This window comes from Thermobia domestica, chromosome 5, assembly GCF_964235325.1.
Source record: "Thermobia domestica chromosome 5, izTheDome1.hap1.1, whole genome shotgun sequence".
Taxonomy (NCBI): Eukaryota; Metazoa; Arthropoda; class Insecta; order Zygentoma; family Lepismatidae; genus Thermobia; species Thermobia domestica.
The window spans coordinates 10,809,998-10,829,969 of record NC_137458.1 but is presented as its reverse complement, the minus strand read 5'-3'; positions in this window follow the sequence as shown (position 1 = coordinate 10,829,969).

The window sequence follows — 19,972 nt, the reverse complement described above, 5'->3', positions numbered from 1 at the left end:
TTTGTACACTTTCTCAATAAAACTATACTTGTTTAACAGGGAAATTATTGATGTAGCAAAATAATAATAAAGCTATACTTGTTTAACGAGGAAATGATTGATGTAACAAAATAATAATAAAACTATACTTGTTTAACAGGGAAATGATTGATGTAGCAAAACAATAATAAAACTATACTTGTTTAACAAGGAAATGATTGATGTAGCAAAATAATAATAAAACTATACTTGTTTAACAGGGAAATTATTGATGTAGCGAAATAATAATAAAACTATACTTGTTTAACGAGGAAATGATTGATGTAACAAAATAATAATAAAACTATACTTGTTTAACAGGGAAATGATTGATGTAGCAAAATAATAATAAAACTATACTTGTTTAACAAGGAAATGATTGATGTAGCAAAATAATAATAAAACTATACTTGTTTAACGAGGAAATGATTGATGTAGCAAAATAATAATAAAACTATACTTGTTTAACAGGGAAATTATTGATGTAGCAAAATAATAATAAAACTATACTTGTTTAACAAGGAAATGATTGATGTAGAAAAATAATAATAAAACTATACTTGTATAACGAGGAAATGATTGATGTAACAAAATAATAATAAAACTATACTTGTTTAACGAGGAAATGATTGATGTAGCAAAATAATAATAAAACTATACTTGTTTAACAGGGAAATTATTGATGTAGCAAAATAATAATAAAACTATACTTGTTTAATGAGGAAATGATTGATGCAACAAAATAATAATAAAACTATACTTGTTTAACAGGGAAATTATTGATGTAGCAAAATAATAATAAAACTATACTTGTTTAACAGGGAAATGATTGATGTAGCAAAATAATAATAAAACTATACTTGTTTAACAAGGAAATGATTGATGTAGAAAAATAATAATAAAACTATACTTGTTTAACGAGGAAATGATTGATGTAGCAAAATAATAATAAAACTATACTTGTTTAACAGGGAAATGATTGATGTAGCAAAATAATAATAAAACTATACTTGTTTAACGAGGAAATGATTGATGTAGAAAAATAATAATAAAACTATACTTGTTTAACGAGGAAATGATTGATGTAGCAAAATAATAATAAAACTATACTTGTTTAACAGGGAAATGATTGATGTAGCAAAATAATAATAAAACTATACTTGTTTAACAAGGAAATGATTGATGTAGAAAAATAATAATAAAACTATACTTGTTTAACAGCGAAATGATTGATGTAACAAAATAATAATAAAACTATACTTGTTTAACGAGGAAATGATTGATGTAGCAAAATAATAATAAAACTATACTTGTTTAACAAGGAAATTATTGATGTAGAAAAATAATAATAAAACTATACTTGTTTAACGAGGAAATGATTGATGTAACAAAATAATAATAAAACTATACTTGTTTAACAGGGAAATGATTGATGTAGCAAAATAATAATAAAACTATACTTGTTTAACAGCGAAATGATTGATGTAACAAAATAATAATAAAACTATACTTGTTTAACGAGGAAATGATTGATGTAGCAAAATAATAATAAAACTATACTTGTTTAACGAGGAAATGATTGATGTAGCAAAATAATAATAAAACTATACTTGTTTAACAGGGGAATGATTGATGTAACAAAACTGCGATGAATTTTCAAACTAAGTTGAACAGAGACACAACTAGGCTAGTTGTCGGTCGGGTCAAGAACTCGCCTTAGCGCCCCCCCCCCCTTCAAGACCAATCAAACTAAAATGCTCCCCAACTACACCTGATATTGGCATCACACAGTAATTTTCCTATTCCATTTTTTTCTTCAAGTGATAAAACTTGATTTAAAAATTGCCGTACATAATTTAATTTTTAGTACAATATAAAACACAAAACTAATTTTATTTAATTGCCAAATAATCTGAGAGTAGCATGCTGGACATATTCTTATAATCTTATTGTAATAACTGCAAATCACAATGTTTTTGGAATTATATCGGGATGTGCATATATGTAGAATGAATCAACAGTCTGTTGCCTTAGAATAGAATATTTAATTATGACAAACAGTCAAGCTGTTGTCTCGAGTATTATACTCGGATATTTTGCAATCGATGTAAATTAAAACTCAAAAAGCTGGAACAAAAATTTAATTTTTCGGGCTCTTTTGGCTGCAGATGTAGTATTTACAATGTCCTCAAAAGATAGCTTTGAGGCTAACTTAGATCCTAGGATCCTAAGATACTAAGATTGGTGATTCGTTGTTGTGCTGTTAAGTTTCTGAGGTAACCTTTATGATATTTACTTTGCTAAAACTCTTTTCCTTACCGTTTAGTGAAAATAAATATTTACCCAGTTTTGCGCCCTCCCAATCCGGCGCCCGGAGCACAAACTCCGTTTGCCTCCCCCTTTTAGTTACTGAAGTTGAAAGATTCTTTTTATTTATTTCGAACTTAAACTGAAGTGAAAATTAATACCTCAATTAAGTGAAAAATGTAACATCTTTTGAAACTAAATTTAAGTACAAAAAAAAATTATAATACGCTTTAATCCCGAACTTGAGGGAGAATTACACTGAATTTTGAACCTTAATTAAGAGAAATTTTATTTATTTTGGCCTTGAATTCAAGTGAAAACAGTAAAAGATATTTTTAAATTTGAACTTGATAAAACCTTGTTAGTTGAAAACAGTGGCGTATTCAGGATTTTGTTTCGAGGGAGGCTATGCACATTCTCCTGAGTAGGTGTATATATATACTTGGTTTATGTAGGTATACAGTTATTATATATACAATATATAAATTTATCTATTTCGGGAAGGCTTGAGACTGATAGCCATCCCCCTAAATACGCCACTGGTTGAAAATTACAATATACTATGACCTGAGTAAAGTGAAAACAAAATGTAATACTATGAGAATTACAATGGATTTTAAACATGCACTTAAAATGAGAAATGCAATGAATTTAGAATATCACAGTGATTTATAGAACGTATACCGTATTTGTGCGTGAGTATGCGTAAGTGCTCGCATGTATGTTTCAGAAAAAAAAGAACCAAAAACAACAATAAATAGCCTTTTTGTTACTTAACCAAAGATTAAGAGTTCAAGTAAAAGTACTTAAAATGTATGTACATCATCAGCAACCCTGTCATCAAGGTCAATTTATAATCCAATAATCCTTTCCATGTACACACACACACACCCGCACACATACATACAGTACATACATACAACAAAATAAACATATAAAAAGAGAAGCATGAACATGATTCATGCTGACATCGCATGGTTAAATTATTAATATATTTATATGTTGTGTGTGTGTGTGTGTGTGTGTGTGTGTGTGTGTGTGTGTGATGTCCACTGCTACATTTTTATATTATTTATTGCAGGCAATTACAACTCTGCAGTGTACTGGACTGCCATAATATTATATTATGTGCATGTCATTTCTCTTTGAATTTCAAAATAAAATTTATATTATTCGTTCTCTGTCTCTGTTTTTGCTTATTTTTTCTTTCTCTCTCTCTCTCTTTCTCTCTCTCTCTCTCTCTCTCTTTGCATCGCGTAATCGTTCATCACCCTCTTTCCTCTGATGCCGTGGTCTCTTATCTTATGTCCGATTTCCCATAAAGCACTTAGCAATGTTTATTCTGTGTTTTATGGTTTATCTTGGGAAAGGAAGAAGGTGTGTATATGGCCCCTCTGTGTGTGTGTGTGTGGTTGTGTGTGTTAGTCGGGGTAAAGTCCAACCTAAAGCATATGCACAGAGACTTCGCGTGTTTCAGAGAGGTTTTTTTTTTTTCTTCCACTATATTGAGCTGGCGAGCAATGGACGCTTTTATTAAATTAGACGCTCATGCACGACAACTTACACACACACACATAAATACACGAAATATACTTTCAACAACATTCTCTCTCATGAAAGCATATCCATTGTAGATGTGTGTTTGCTATACTCATATACAGAAGCTTGAGTTTTCGGTTTATTCGTCTGTCTCTGTAATAGAAATCTACCAACTTTCTCTCCCTTTTCAGATAGAGAACATTCCGTACGTTCGGCAAACACCAAGGGGTTCACAAACTATTTAATGCATACGGACAAGTTCTATTGATATAAGAGATACGTCCATTTTTTGTTTTTCTTTTCAACAAGGCGCCTGGAGTGTTCTCTGAAATATTATCACACAGAGACACTGTCATCGGTTTTGTTGTTGCTGTTTTCCATTCGTTTGCTTACAGAAGTTATGTCGCACCGAGTTTATGTTGACTGAAAGCGTATTATAGGGGTAATATAGCTGTATTTATTTATTCCTCTACTCACTTGTCAAAGGGCTGGAGTTTATTTTTTGTTAAATTTAGCGTCTCTTTTCACCAACGAGGCTATATAAGATGTGGACCTACAGTTCAAAGCGGAATACATTCAAATTATAGTGCTCTTCCATGAGGAATCGAACCCGGGCTTTCTAGTGGCCAGAGTGGGTATCTTCGACTGAAATGGTCTCAGGTTCAATTCCCAATGGAAGAGCTTCGAACGCATCACAATAATTCATATTCTACAGGGTGTTTCGAAATAATATCTGGGTCTTAAGGCTTTGTAGTATTAATTACATTTAACGTACAATTATAAATATCTCAAACGAAAGAGCAACTCAAACAGTTTTTGCTACAAGTGTTCAATGTGAGCACCATTTGCCACACGGTACATACATAGAGTCGTTAGGCGAGTAAGTCCTATAAAGTTTCCGCCGGGATAAGACACAAAACACATTCAATTTAGGGGAATTCTCGTTGTAACTGTACTATCTCGTGGGAATTTGCTGATCTCCAGATGCGAACATTATGTGTGTTCACATCGCCACTTAGGTGAAATGTCGATTCCTCACTGAAGCCAACACGATCCAGAAAATCTCTATCGTCATGCAGTAACGTTTCATTTGCAAACTTGGCACATAATCTCCCATCTATAGACTTTAGAGTTTGTAGCAACTGAAAACGATAAGAACGTAGTTGTCTTTTTTAAAATTCTTCACACAGACGATTGCACTGTAACTACAGATTCAGTGTTTGCAAAATTAAAACACAAAGAGCTTTCTACTCACTAGCCGCCATCTTTGGTACCAGCGCTTTCTAACGGCAGAAAGAAGAAACAGTGCATGCGCATACGTACGTACAAGACAATTTGAGTTACTCTTTCAGTTGATGTATTATTTATAATTTGCAAATTAATTGTAATAAATACTACAAAGCTTTAAAACCCCGATATTCATTTTGAAACACCCTGTACTTTGAACTGTGGGTCTCGTCCTATATAGATTTACTGCTGATCGCACGCACCCAAAAGAAAATTTGTTGGGGGAAGTCCAAGTTTCGGGTGGTCTATGTAGTATTGAATGGGTATTATTCTGCACCGGAAAAGACGATAAGTAATTGTATAGTACTTCCATCTATATTTTCAGAAAATAATAATAGAACTTGATTGTTTTTATAAGAGAATATTATGTTTAAAATGCATTATAATTCTGACTTAAATTTAGATTCAAAATATACATTAGAATATTCAATTAAGAGGCCTCATCCCGGCGAAATTAAAATACCGCTAATTTTACAGTAATTATGTGATATCTTCAAATAGATAAAAGATAATTAAAATGTGGAACAAGAGCGCCCTAGACAATATTATTTTGCGTGAGGTACCGTTATCACAAGTCACCTAGTGGCTTTCCGTTTTCAGCCGTTTAGAAACGCGAAAATAAATGCCGATTTTCAAAATGGCTCGAAATCGAAAGCAGATAAGTGAGTCGTGATAACGGTATCTCATGTAAAAGGATATTGTCTAGGGCGCTCTTGTTCCACATTTCGATTATCTCTTATCTATTTGAAGATTTCACATAATTACTGTAAAATTAACGGTATTTTAATTTCGCCGGGATGAGGCCTCTTAATACTAATTTAAGATACTAATACTGTATCATGTATCACAGAAACTCAAGTTCAAAATCATTACTATTATCATTTAAGTTCAAGCTCAAAGTCATTATTAGTCTTTTAATTCAGGTTCAACATTCATTACTATTCTGAGTTACTTTTAGGTCCACAAAATACCTTACAATTTTCACATAATTAAACTCCAAAATAAATTAAAATTTTCCCTTTATTTTAGGTTTATTAGAGGATCTTTCAGTGGGTACCAATAGAATTGATTTTGAGTTTAACGTCCCGTTCAGCAGCGAGGCTATATGAGACGTGGACCTACTGATTACGCGGAATCCGAACCACATGAGCTCCCGCCGGGAATCGAACCCGGGTCTCTCACAGGGTACCAATAGAACATGTACAGGGCAAGAATAATAATTCTTAGAGTTTATTCCTGTAACATCTCCTAAAAATCTTGTCGGTATCATTATTGCGAGAGTTACAGCTAGGTTTCTCCTGAAAAAGGGGCCGTGGTTTCTCAGTGGTAGAGCGTTCACGTCTGGTGCTTGGGGTCCCGGGTTCGATCCCAGCCTCCGCCAAGTGAACTTTATGGTAGACAAACACCGTGTGCGAGGGTTTTTCTCGGGGTTCTCCCGTTTCCTCCCACTTTCTTCATTCCACCGTTTGATTCATCACTCATCATCACCGTCTCATTTAGCCTAACCGGCATAACCGTGGGACGTAAAACTCAAATATTTCATTTTCATTTTTTGTTTCTCCTGAAAAGTGCATTTTTTCAAGTTTTGAAGTTTTTGTGTTCTGTGTTCTTATTCAATACCAAGGCTAATCAGGACAGGGTCTACTGTTAATGTGGACTCCGAACTTAGATTTTTGTTTGAATCAATGGTTATTTCAGAAGATTTTCTCCGGGAGGAGGGGGAATTCAATACACTGAGGGTGAAAAATTGTATTACGAAAATACTGGAATGTGCATTGAGTACAATAGAGTATATGGTAACAGAGGGATTTCGTGGCTCTCGTGATGGAAATTCCCCCGGGCCACCCCTGGAATCATCACTAGGCCAGTTGGTGGGTGCACAGACCACCGTGAAAGATTCCTATCAGGCGCGCACCCAGAAATATTTCTTGGAGGGTTCCAAACTATTTGGAGGGGGTTCAATACGTCTCTGTAATATTGAATCTGTCTTATTCTACACCCAAAAAGACACTAAGTAATTGTTAATTACTGCCACTTAGATTTTTTGAAAAAAAAAAAATAGAACTCAGTTATTCTTATAGGAAAAGAAAGAGTAGAGATGAGGTGTAAAATCAAATCTTTGGTCTACATCAATTATTTCTCTCTTCGATCCCAGCTCGCGCCAAGTGAACTTTCTGTGTGGACGAACACAATGTGCGTGGGTTTTCTCGGGATTCTCCCGTTTCCTCCCACTTTCTTCATTCCATCATTTCATTCATTTCTCATTCTCAGTTTCCTTTAGCCTAGCCGGCACAACTCTGGGACGTAAATCTTAAAGATTTCATTTCATTTGCTTTCAATAATTTCTCTGTTAAATAAGTAGAGTTCTACAAATGTTATCCGAGTTACGAAATTTTGGGGAAGAAGTTCCGGACCCGTTGACCCGCCATGAATCCGCCTCTGATTCCTACCATACTAATTCACATGCAAAGAGAACTGGAATACCAGTCTGGCATCATTTTTGAAAAAAAAAAGTAGTTTTTTTCTCCACATTACGGCGTAGAAGGTCCTGGTTCGATTCCCGGCGGAAGCTCATGTGGATCGGATTAATCAGTACGTCTCGTCCCATATAGCCTCACTGCTGAAAGGGACGCTAAACTCAAAATCAACTCAACTCAATTTCTCTACCTGATGAGTCAATTAAGAAACAAACCCATTTAGAAATAAAACACGAGCAACCAAGTAACAGTGCATGTGCATTGACAGGACACTAATATTGTAACATCAACTTGTAATATTTGATCTAACAATTAAGCTTAGTGAAACTGCGATAGTAGGAAGAGGGAAAGGATAATAGTAGGTGGATATCCCAAATGAAATTAATTCCACTTCTTTTTTCTTTTTAAAAAAATCAAAATCCATTGTCCAGCAACGGGATTAATTACATTGAATGAACGTCACATTACATTACATATTGTCGAGTTCGTTCTCTCATATTGAAATTTCTTTGTCCTAATCTGTACACACTGGTTTTTTTCAGTTATTATTACTATATTTCCGATCTCCCTTTTCAGAACATTTTTCCCTCCCCACTCCAGGTTGCTAAGCTATTGTCTCCTCCCCTCCTCTATCCCTTTGTATACTCATTGTTTGGAGTTTATTTGATGAGAGTTGGTCATTTGATTTGTTTAATCTAATGAATACACACGAACACATTTCGTATAACAATATTGTTGAAAAGGGGAGACAGGAAAGGGAAGAATCATGTAAAGTTCTGAACAAAATCCATCACTATTCTAATATTGTGTTGACCACGACAAATATAATTTTTATCTTGCTTTTGTTTTCTTCTTTTTCTCTCCTTCTCTTCATGTCTAGTATAAAATGAACATTAGCTATTCAAATACGGAAGGGGGGGGGGGGAGAAAGGAAAACTGCTGGATATTATTAATTGTTAATTGACTGTCCAAGGCAGCATTCCCGGCAACTACCTCATTTCGAGACAATTGCACTTTTATAAACAGGGTGTCCCATAAATATGTATATGATGTTTGACTGATTGTAGTATTTGTAAATTTGGATAAAAAGTTTCGATATGGCAACACTGTGTAGCTTGAGAGTGGGGATAATTGTCACTGGACTTAGACTGAGAAAAAAACGTACATGGCCTACGTAAAACGTAGGTTGCATTTGTAAATCCTGTAGTTTTTGGACTTAACGTACAGCAAACGTATAACTGAAAAAGTATATATATATATTTTATACGTTCTTTTCGCATTAGTGTTCCGAATAAACGTACTTTCCGTGCGAACGAAAAAACTGTATATAGGCCGTCAGGATCTCACAGACAGACGTATGTAACATATAGCTGACGTATGTAATAGAGTATATGCATAACATGCACGGAAGATGTTAGATGTCATACATTCTGCAACGGCATGATAAAACATGTAAGCAGGGAAAATATGTAGCATATGGATAACGTATGCTCCGTACTGATTTCCATAGTAAATACAAACGATTCCTTAAATTTGTACAATATACTGCTGTTCTGATAACGGATTTTTCTCAGTGTAGAATCGTTAGTGTATGCCAGACAGGTTGGTGGGGCTGGACGAAACATTCTCAAATCGCTGGATCGGTCGACACGAGCCTGTGGAGTCGCCAGCTCGATCTCCCGATTTGACACTACCGGACTTTTTTTTATTGGGTGTTTTACAGGAAAAAGTGTATCAACACCACATACGCAATTTGGCCGAACTACGGGAAGCTATCACAGAAGAGTTCCATAGGATACGAGTAGGTCTGTCTAGCTGCTTGTAACAACGTTTCTCTTCGTCTCTAGGCATGTATCGATTTGGATGGTTGTTCTTCGTCTCTAGGCATGTATCGATTTGGATGGTTGTTCTTCGTCTCTAGGCATGTATCGATTTGGATGGTTTCTCTTCGTCTCCAGGCATGTATCGATTTGGATGGTTTCTCTTCGTCTCCAGGCATGTATCGATTTGGATGGTTTCTCTTCGTCTCCAGGCATGTATCGATTTGGATGGTTTCTCTTCGTCTCCAGGCATGTATCGATTTGGATGGTTTCTCTTCGTCTCCAGGCATGTATCGATTTGGATGGTTTCTCTTCGTCTCCAGGCATGTATCGATTTGGATGGTTTCTCTTCGTCTCCAGGCATGTATCGATTTGGATGGTTGCTCTTCGTCTCCAGGCATGTATCGATTTGGATGGTTTCTCTTCGTCTCCAGGCATGTATCGATTTGGATGGTTGCTCTTCGTCTCCAGGCATGTATCGATTTGGATGGTTGCTCTTCGTCTCCAGGCATGTATCGATTTGGATGGTGTATTGGTGGACAATGCCATGGAGAAAAGATTAAAATTCTTGTAAGAAAATGTATAAGAGTAATATGTTAAAACTCAATTTTATGTTCGAGTTATGCTACTAGTTCAGTTTCTGGAACAATTCCACTTTCCTATCACGTCACGGTGGTCTTTAGTGAACGTGACCAGCAGTTTGTGAACTAGTGCTCTGTCTGGACTAATGAGTTACGGCAACTTTGTTACTACCAATGGCTCTACTATTATGTCTACTCCCATTTTATTTTTCTCCATGAGCAAGTCTGAAAGTTTTAAGTTTCACCTTCTGCAAATCCCAGGAGGCGATTTTCCTTCTTACTTACTACTTACGAACACACCTGAACACCTCGAAAACTTTTCATCAAGTTGTCGATATTGAGACCTTCGCTTTAATTAACTAACAGAGATTCTTTTCGCGTCTCTTGGAAGAAGGAGCATCTTTAAAAATAAGCAAAGAAAAATAAAAGAAAACGATTTCCTGCGAGCAAAATTCCCTTCTCGAATCATCTGATACCTTGTTTAGCCTCCTATCCTTCTCTTCCCTCCCAACGTTCGTTTCTATAGACTCTGATTTGTTCTGACACCAAGATATCCGGAACAACCTCTCTTAACATCTCGACTTTCAGCGTACACAAGGGATGCTTAGGGGGAAAGGGGAGGGGGAAGAGCTTGTGTCTGTTCTCCAAGAAATGATGTGTGCTGATTAATTTAGTGAAGAACCACAGGTAGACAGAGAAGAGCTGGGAGAACGTTGTGTAAGGTAACACTGTTCGCCATTGTTATCACTTTTTTCCATTGTTATTAATTTTCTCATCGAGTTGTTCGTGTTATAATTATTATTATTAAACACACCACTCGGATGGAAGATCGTGAAAGCGGAAGAAGCAGGCGTTCAAGATGGTTTCTGAGAGTGTCAGTACGGGAGAAAATTAACTCATGACAAGAAACAGATTTAATGGTATGCAATTTTGAAAAAAAAAAAAAAAAACATGTTTTAATTTAAAGGTGAAGAAAAAATAAACGTAAAGCTACAAAAATTGAGAGAAAGCTGTAAAGAATACAGTAGCGGTTCTTGAGGGTTACTGTTTCACCAGTTTTTACCGGGTATCATCCGTTTTTAATACATTTTTCTTCGCTCGCTTAATTATCACTGATATACTAATATATATATATATATATATATATATATATATATATATATATATATATATATATATATATATATATATATATATATATATATATATATATATATATATATAACATCTATTGTCCGGATCTCAGGAGAAAATCTTATTTCCCTTTAGCTCTTAAGGGCACAAAACTAAGAAAAATAGGAAATTATGATACTCTTTGATTATTGTGTAAGTTCACCTTAACCCTTTGAATTTCTGTTTTTCTACTCGCCTAGGGTGTCATTTGAGGAGCATAGGAAGGGTAATTTCTAATAAGACAAACATCTGGGATGAGGCGGGGACTCAGGTTTGTCAGATATTATGTAACAAGACATCCATACATTGTCATCAGCAACCAGAAAGCTAGTTTCGCAGCAGTGTTCCTCGTCCAAGAGTGTACAGCGGGCCACAGAAATTCTTGAGATACAAAATCCGTGAGATAGACAACCCAACTAACGCCTGATCGAAGATTAATTACACCTAGTAGTAGCTAGCACAACAGCGTGAATGCCCCCAACTGTTAAAAGCAAAAATCGTAAAGAGTCTTTTAGTGCACACGTGGAGCGAAACGCTGGACGACGAAATGACAAAAAAGAGTCTTTGGATACATGTACTCACAATACTTTTTGTCTGTATGATACACAGGTAAAACTATACACAACCACCTGAAAAATATATGAATATCAGAGATGGATACCCATATGAGAAGATAACAGTCGGGGGACTTAGTTAATCTTATAATTAACTCAAATGAGGATTATATAAATAAGTTTAGTAAGTTCAAATAACTATACATATCCGCGTATCAAATAATATACGGATACATTATGCGGCACATATGGTAGGTTATTTTTTTTTAACTAACTCAAAGCTTTGCGCTGAGTTTTGAAACTATTAACAATAGTCCTAAATGCAAATCAATTAAAAATATGGATGGATCACTTAGGGGGAAGAACCCAATGAAAATTTTGGGGGTCTAACAGGGCGTGAGCTCCTAGGTTCCGGCACTACTAATTCATACGTAATACTACTTCGAAAGAAGAAATTGCTGATTTCATTATTCGTTAAATGACTTTTGAAAATGCTAAATATTGTTATGCAGTAATTTATTTGTAAATATTAAAAATGCAAAATTCGATAACACTCAAACGAGTTGGAGAACTTATCCGCATTAAATTAGGCTTATTTCCCGTTAGCTTGCAAATATAACTGAAGGTTTATGATTTATTTAATATTCGTGATATTTTACACATTGAGACACAAAGAGAAAAGCGGAGAATATAGTGTCAAAAAACAACAATTTAAAAATACACGAAATTAACGGTTAATATTAATTATAGAACCATTGATAAAATTAACTCTGTAACTCGTTTTCTAAATTCATTTTCCTCCCTTTATTTTCAGGATTTCATCATCACTGAATTTCTCCACTGCAGATTATCTTTCATATAGCAGCATCCAACAGAATCTCAGCCTTATAATTGAAACATTTTAAAAAGTGTAATGGTGAAGGTGGGAATCGAACACGGGTTTCCGGATTAGGTAACTACACCGCTAACCACACATCTAAAGCGTTACTTCTTCCGGCTCACCTAAATAAAGAGCAATTTCTGTTCGCTCAGAACAGTAGCTTGTTAATAGTCAGATTGATTGGTAAAACACAGGAATATTTAATTGAGGACTCGGAGTGCATTATATCACTGTATTCACTAAATTATCAACATTACAGATTTTTAAGAAACAAAATACAAAACTCCTTTATTTTGAATCAAATACGGCGCGTGTAATATGCTCGTAAACAAACTAAAGACAAATCAATTGCTGCGCAATAAGTGGTCAAGGTGCTCGACCAGTAATCTGAAGGTAGTCGAATCGAATCGGACCCACGAACGACTAGTACTTTTTTTACTTTAGAATTTTTGATGGCGATTGATCGACGATGACACACGTTTTATTTTCTTCTGATATTTGAATACTTGGATGTTTAAATAGTTGTACTATCAAATCTTCAGGAATAATAGTTGTAATAATAATAATAATAATAATAATAATAATAATAATAATAATAATAATAATAATAATAATAAACTAAAAATAATAATTATTATCTTATATAGCATTAAAAGTTAGGAGCTTATTATCGCTCAGGTCATAACATTACAACCAGAAATGTAACATTTGGCAAGAATATTTCGGTTCTGTTTAGTGTTGCTCACGAGAAGGTAATTTCTTATCTCGTTTCTGAAACAAAACAAACAAAATCGAGACGAGAGTTAACATTTTACATTCAAGACGGGGCAAGGCTAACTCAAATTATCGTCTCGGTTTGGAGATGAAATCGAGACGAGAAGAAAAGTATCATAAACATTTCTCGTTTTATTTCGATTCTCGAAATAGTGTATGTCCAGTCTTTAACTAACAATTGCTTTGTAGATTGAATCTTATACGCTATTTTGTTACTTTGTATTTCGGAGCTCATTGAATTTATTATGGTCTGTGTAGGTATTTGAGTAGCAAAGCTTTTGTAATTACTTCTGCATATCCTAAAAGTTAATATATTATATGCCTTACTGTTCAGTGATATTGAGTTATTTTTATTACAGTTATCTTCTTCAAAACGTACAGTAGAATAGTTTCTACATGAAAATTTAGTGCAACGCTTTGGTTTATAATTTTGTTAGTTGCAGAGATGTATCCTGGAGGTCCAGACACCCTCCCGGTGTCCCGACTTATCTGTAAGGTTTATGTAATTTTAAGGCAACTTTACAAATTGTAATACCATTATTATTATTATTATTATTATTATTATTATTATTATTATTATTATTATTATTATTATTATTACTGAAAATTTAAGATCTCAATATTACGTTCTATTGCAATGTAAATAAGCATTCTGAAGTTGATAGGAAAAGAAAAGAAAGGATAAGAGATACTTTCGAGGATTAGTAAATGAGATCTTTTGAGTTTTACGTCCCACGGTTATGCCGGTTATGCTAAAGGAGACGTTTGAGGGATTAGTGTCTGCAAGGAAACGAGAGAGAAGAAAGAATGTGTCAGCTTCTGGAAAATATTAATATCGAAACTTCGGATGCCTAAACAGAAAGTAAATAATTGTCTTCATTCCACTTTCTTCATTCCACCATTTCATTCATTTCTCATCATCACCGTCTCCTTTAGCCTAACCTGCATAACCGTGGGTCGTAAAACTCAAAGATTTCATTTACTAATCCCTCGAAAGTATCTCTTATTCTTCCTTTTTCTTTTCCTGTCAACTTCAGTATGGTTATTTACAATGCAATAGAACGTAATATTGAGGTCTTAAATTTTCAGTAATATTATTATTATTATTATTAATAATAATAATAATAATAATAATAATAATAATAATAATAATAATAATAATAATAATAATAATAATGATAATGATATTAAATTTTTAAAGTTGCCCGAAAATTAGGCAAAACTTACAGATAAGTCGGGATATCGGAAGGGTGTCTGAACCTCCAGGACACACTTCTGCAACTACCAAAATTTTAAACCAAAGCGTTGCACTATAATTTCAGCACAGAAAGTATTATACTGTTCGTTTTGAGGAAGATAACTGAAATAAAAATAAATTCCCTAATAGAGCAAGATGTGCTAGGCATGTGCCATTTAGGTGTCCTAGCTGCTTTTTAGGTACTCGACAAGTGGTACATGTGGTATTCGTGTGCTAAGTATGTACTTCAGCTGCCTTAAGTTTTAGGTGCTTGTTACACCTAATATATATTTGCGACTATGCACCACAAATGTAGCATTTATATATCTGACTCAGTTTCGGACTGTGATAGTAATTTTTTTTATGTCATCACTTGGGACATATATCATGTTCGAGGCATTTCCTTTAGGTGCATACTTTTCCAGACTTATGACACATAATTGATATCTGCAGCGATGCACGAATGACAGTCAGCTGTTTGCATTTGCTCATGCGCAGTAACGTGCAACAATTTCTCGTGATTTCTGCTCCAATTTCTGTCCTAGAGTACACAATCGCTTAGAAGAATGAAGCAACAAATGCATCAAATGGAAGATTAATTTAGAAGAAAGAAATGATATAACTGATGAATAAAAGTTAAGATGAATCTTTCATTCAAATATAAACAGTTAATTATTTACGTAGTTAGGGATAAAGAATTGTATTTTTTAGATGCTAACTGTCGCCGATCATTTGAAAGTGATTATGGAAGAACCATCAAATAAAGTTAAGAGACACTCGTCATTTTGTTATAAAATTACATAGAGAACGGATTTTATCTGATCCCAAACGGTTATCGTCGAATATACAGGGTTGCAAGAGCACTCTGATAAGCCAAGTTAAAAATATCCCAAGGATTTATCCTTCTACAAGCGACGTTTTCTTAATCACCTCCGTGGCCAAGTCGGAAGAGCACGTGTCTAGTAGTCAAAGGGTTTGTGGCTCGTGCCCCATACCCGTCGTGTACTTTCTGTTTACTTTTTAAAAATGCTTTTTAGACTCACCTTAATGTAAACAAATTAGGCATAAAGGCGATTTAACATATTTTGGGGGAGTAATTTTCGCTTCAGGTATGGGGAAGAACATACCTAGAACATACTACGTAGGTTCCTCAGGTACATGTCAGACATGTATCCTCGTCGCCAGAAGTGCCTTTACATCGCTCTGACGGGTATGTGATCGCGCAGTACTGCAAGGAAGGGATGGTTGCATAAGAAATTGTGATTAATTTTGAAGAGTTTTTATTTTGACTAGGGAATTAACATAGGTGAAGGGAGAAAAGACACAGATTTGAAGCATCAGTGCACTGTTATTGAGGCATCAGTGCACGAAAAGATTCGTATTCTCAGTTTTTCTATCTATTGTTTTATATGTTAAGTTAAACACCACAATATGTATCACTGATATCGCAGATCGTATTATTTTTAAAATCGTGTTTGTAACCTATTGTCAAAACATTCATCTCCAGACATGATGTAGAGAGAAGAGAAAGAGATACGACATCTGTAATATATGTATATGTGATTCACTAAGTAACTGTAGAAATTAGTTAAAGGACACATAAGAGAGCGAAAAGCAGGTCTAGAAGTCTGAACTTTTTAAAAACGTCCTAGATAGGTGAAAATATAGTTAAAAATTGCGAAAGGTATCATGTAATTTACCTTTCTTTTCTAGTATACTTTTTCTTTCACATCCAAACATCTCTATTCAGAATTACGAGATAAAGGTGAGGAGAGAAACATTTCCATTTCAAGAATTATATCAGGAAAAAAATCTTTTGACTTAGACTAGTTTCGAACTCGCAACCCTTGAATCCATAGCTCAGCGCTATACCGATTGAGCTAACAACTTCTGCAGGAAAAGCCTGATTTCTACAACTACCGGTTGCTGAATGGTATGTATTAACCAAGTTGGCCGAGATAATTGCTTCACATAGCTATTGCAATAATAATAATAATAATAATAATAATAATAATAATAATAATAATAATAATAATAATAATAATAATAATAATAATAATAATAATAATAATAATAATAATATAAAGCAGAAGAACAGAATTTAAAAAGTCGCATATGTTAAAAGTTTGACGTGCAGAGTAAGTCCTAATATGAGATTTTATTAATTATATATAATCAATGTAAGCGTGGTTTATTCGTGCATGCTACTCAAACTGCGCAACTCACTACCGTAGTCCCATAAGGGTTGTACGCGCATGGTACCGTAGCCTTGCGTCCTCCAACCGTGAAGAATGTTTCGGTTTGAACCTATGCGTGTCCTAAGAGGAAGGAGGAGATTCAAAGAAAGAAAAGTGGTTTAGAAATTATGCAAACGTAGAATATCTCACCAGGTGAGGTGATATAGAGTTCAGCGTGTCTTTCAGCTACTACTCTATACAAGACGTGCATCTACGACTTAACGTGAAACCCGAACCAAACGACTCCTGACGAGAATCGAAACCCGTATCACCTCTAATTCTATTATGGGAGACACAAGAACATGTAAAAATAATCGAAAATGAACTATATTAATGTTAAATCCATAGCTTTTGAGTACCAAATTTCTCAAAATTAAATCCCCACGTTAAGCGGGTTTGCATATCCAGGCTCCTAACTATGAAAACATTTACGATCACTCTAACCCCAATCATTTCACAGATTCAACCTGTTGTATATAAGTTATTAGGACGTAAAATTGAACATAATTTATACGAAAAAGACTTTTATGCATTGCAAGACCTGTAACTGCCAAATATTCACCACAAACTTATAGTCGTATCGACATAAACAAAAAGAAGTGTGAAGCAGGAAACTACTTTACCCAAAAGTCAAAAGAGACGCACTGAAGACATAGGAACGGGTCGAGCGGTTTGGATCATTCTTCTTTCAATTACAAGTTTATGTGTTCAAACCGTGAAGTGTGTATTCGTTTTTTTTTCTTTTTTTTAAAGTGTGTTCCTATTTTCATGAGAGAACTGAGAACATTTCTTTAAATAAATCTTTGGCAACTACTTTTCTCTCAAATTCCATTAGAAGGGAACATTATATGAATTGCAAATCTCAAATCCACAGCTGAGAACAAAATATTACGTTCAATATTTCATTATTATCCTTTGATTTGTAATGAAAAACTAACTATAAGCATTGACGATTTCAGAAGATTCTCCCCCGGTAATGGTCAATATATGAATGAGAGAAAACTGATAAAACATTATTAGTCCACTTTGAGCATGAACGAAGATAACTTATGGCCACGAAGGGGGAAATTTATGTCGACAGAGTCTCAAATTCTCCCACAGGTCATGCCCTGAAATCATCACTGTTTGAAAGGTTTCCTTAACAAATAGAATATTACATTTATTTCTCGTTCTACGTTTTGAAATGGAAAAATCATAATTTTAAAGTGAATTATAATACGATAAACATAAAGATTTATAGAACTAATGAAGTAAATATTCTTGTGTAAGTTATCGATTTCTAATCATTAAAACTCGAATATTCGTTTGCATCGCACTTTAAAGTAAATCCTCTCTCTATATAATTCTTACTGGAAAGTATGTTTAACTCCAATTACTTAATCAATATTTTTAATAATGTATTTTTATTGTAATACTTTTACTATTCAATGTTGTATACACTACATTTCCCAAAGCAAAACCTCGCAAATGTATAGTGGACTAGTGAATATTATCAAATAAATTATCATTTTGTTTACGTAAATACTTCATCGCCTCATTTGCAACTTCGTATTTTAAATAATAATAATAATAATAATAATAATAATAATAATAATAATAATAATAATAATAATAATAATAATAATAATAATAATAATAATAATAATAATTTATTTCACAATTCATTTCTGCCAGTAGCTTTCGCCCCCTTACTCCCACTTCATGCTTACTCAGGAGGAAGCTGCGCGTCCCCAGGTTGGGAACCACTACTTTCCAATAAGGAATTCTGATAGCCTGTTAGAAATTTGCATTCTGACTAATATCAGTAAACTGCATTCTTCTGTTTCTACTGCGCATGCACCAGTGAATTTCCATGAAAGATCATGAATAATTCTGATAATTTATATAATATTTACAGACGAATACGTAAGAGAACCTACGGTAAACATTATTACAGCAGGATGAAATAGGTGTAAACTTCAGATACTACAAAATGCATTTCACTTGCTTTCCCCGCTGGTCTAGTGGCTAGCACGTGTGCCTTAGTTGTATAGGGTCCCGGGTTCGATTCCCGGTGGGGGAGTTTGGAATTTTAATTCTCTTAGATGTTTTTGTATTCGTGTTCCTGTCGTTCAAGAGTAACGGAAATGATTCTAAAACATATATAACCGAGTAGAAAATAGAGACAAGTTACTCAGATACGTTCGGTGAATAAGTTAACTTAAAGAAAAGAAAAAAACTGTCTAAGGCATTTGTTTGTAAATTGTAAAGAACTCCTACAGTCGGCGAGAACTATCTTGGCAGTGACGTCAACGCTCTCAGTTGCAAGGCTACCAACTTACGCTATTCACAAATAGTGCTTAGATGGTACGCTTCGCACGCCACGTCGTAATTACAGTTTAAAATAATGCTGGTAGCGAACTAGAGAGAATTTAGATAACAGTGTATTTGAATAATGCTAGCATATATATATGCATTGTTACGACAAAGAAAGAAAAAATAAGATTAGATCCTATATTTATGTCGTCAAACAACAATATCTTTCCTTTTAAAAAGCAGTTTTCTATTTCCAATAGATTTTTTTTTAAAAAAAACCTAAATCCCAACATGCGCAGTATTTGTTGTAATGCCCACTCAAAACCTTTGAAGTCAATGCTTTTCTTAAGTTCGCACAATAATTTATTTAAGGTGGCGACAATGTCTTCAGCATAGAGATTGTGAATTGTTCTACGAACTACTACTTCATCGAAAGAATCTAAATTTATTTGTCTTTTCTGTATATTTGGCCTTGCTTTACAGGGTGTTACGAGAGGTTTCATGAACACTGTCAGATTTATTATTGTTTGCTGCAAGAAAAGTTGTAAACATTAAAAACAATGTCTCCTGCATCACAATGCAACGGCTTGCCTTTCTTTAAGGTACTAACACCCATTCTTATACACTAAATTTCGAGAACGAGAATAAAACAAAGGATTGACAACTTTCACCAGTCAGCATAGACTGTACAGCCCTACACAAAGAAAACACGCGCTTTTCAGTTCATTTCATTTCGCTTTTGTTTTTTAATTTGTTTGTGTGTTTTTCCTGGAATGCTGTTCTTATGTCCTAT